Source organism: Psammomys obesus, unplaced genomic scaffold (genome assembly GCF_907164565.1).
Source record: "Psammomys obesus unplaced genomic scaffold, mPsaObe1.curated_primary_1811, whole genome shotgun sequence".
NCBI lineage: Eukaryota > Metazoa > Chordata > Mammalia > Rodentia > Muridae > Psammomys > Psammomys obesus.
This window is the reverse complement of record NW_026592636.1, coordinates 3,968,610-3,969,620: the sequence shown is the minus strand read 5'-3', so window position 1 is coordinate 3,969,620 and position 1,011 is coordinate 3,968,610. Positions and strand designations below refer to the sequence as shown.

General features: G+C 45.1%; 1 protein-coding gene across 1 annotated transcript in view; it reads left to right on the top strand.

The window, feature by feature from the left end:
- Nucleotides 1-1,011, top strand: part of Syt12 (synaptotagmin 12) — a gene marked incomplete at its 5' end in the record, with an annotated part of 15,359 nt that overhangs the window by 2,188 nt on the left and 12,160 nt on the right.

The following is a 1,011-nucleotide window of genomic DNA, read 5'->3' as shown; positions in this document are numbered from 1 at the left end:
CTAAGGAATCTACCTCTTTAAAATGTGCATGGCTGTGGCTTTTAGTATAATGAGCAGCCGATGGAGTTTTGAGAATATTTTCATCTTCCCAAAAAGCAACTCAACTGCCCTCATTTACCAACTCAAACTCTTTTTTGTTATTATTTGTATGTGTGTATGTGTGTAGGCAGCACTTGATGTTCGCTGTCTTCCTGCATCACTTGCTCTGCATCACATTTTTTGAGACAGAGTCTCTCCTCAGCCTTGCCAATTGGCTAGACTGTCTGACCACCTGTCTCTGCTCCTGTAGGGCTAGGGTCACAAGCACGAGCCACCAGAGCCGGCTTTTACACGGGTGCTGGGGATCTGAACTCAGGTCTTTGTGTTTGTAGAACAGGCACTTTAGTGTTTGTGCTGTCTGGCCAGCCTCTTCAACAGTTCTTAGACAGTTATCCCTCCTTATGTTCAGAGTGTTCATTCCTGGACCCCCACTAAATGCCAAAATCCACAGATGGTCAAGTTAATGATGTGGTCTTTGCACAATACCTGTACACACCCTGCCGTGTGCTTCAGACCATCTCTAGGTTTAATACTTAATGCGATGTCAATACCTTGTAAATACTTGTCACCCTGCTCTATTAAGGGAATAGAGACCAAGGAAAAATAAGTTTGAAATGAAGACAGGCACAGCCTGACTGCACAGTACACAATCCAGGATGGGTTGAGGTCACAGGGGCGGAGCTCACAGGCCCAGAGACTGACTATAAATAGAATTGTGCACCCCGTGGTCTCTGTGACCAGCATCTTGCAGCCACCAGGAAGTTCTCAATGTCCATCTTCTTTCTTTTGTTTTGGTATTGGCCTGGTTATTTCCAAGTGATGTTCCATGTGTGAGTGTGTTGCTTTTTGGCTTACGCATGCATCAGCTGCTGGACATTGGATTGTTGTAGGTGAGGCCTAAAGCACAGAGAGAGTCACTTCTTTTTCTCTTCTCTTCCATCGTCTAAGATTGAAAGGCCGTTTTGATTCTCT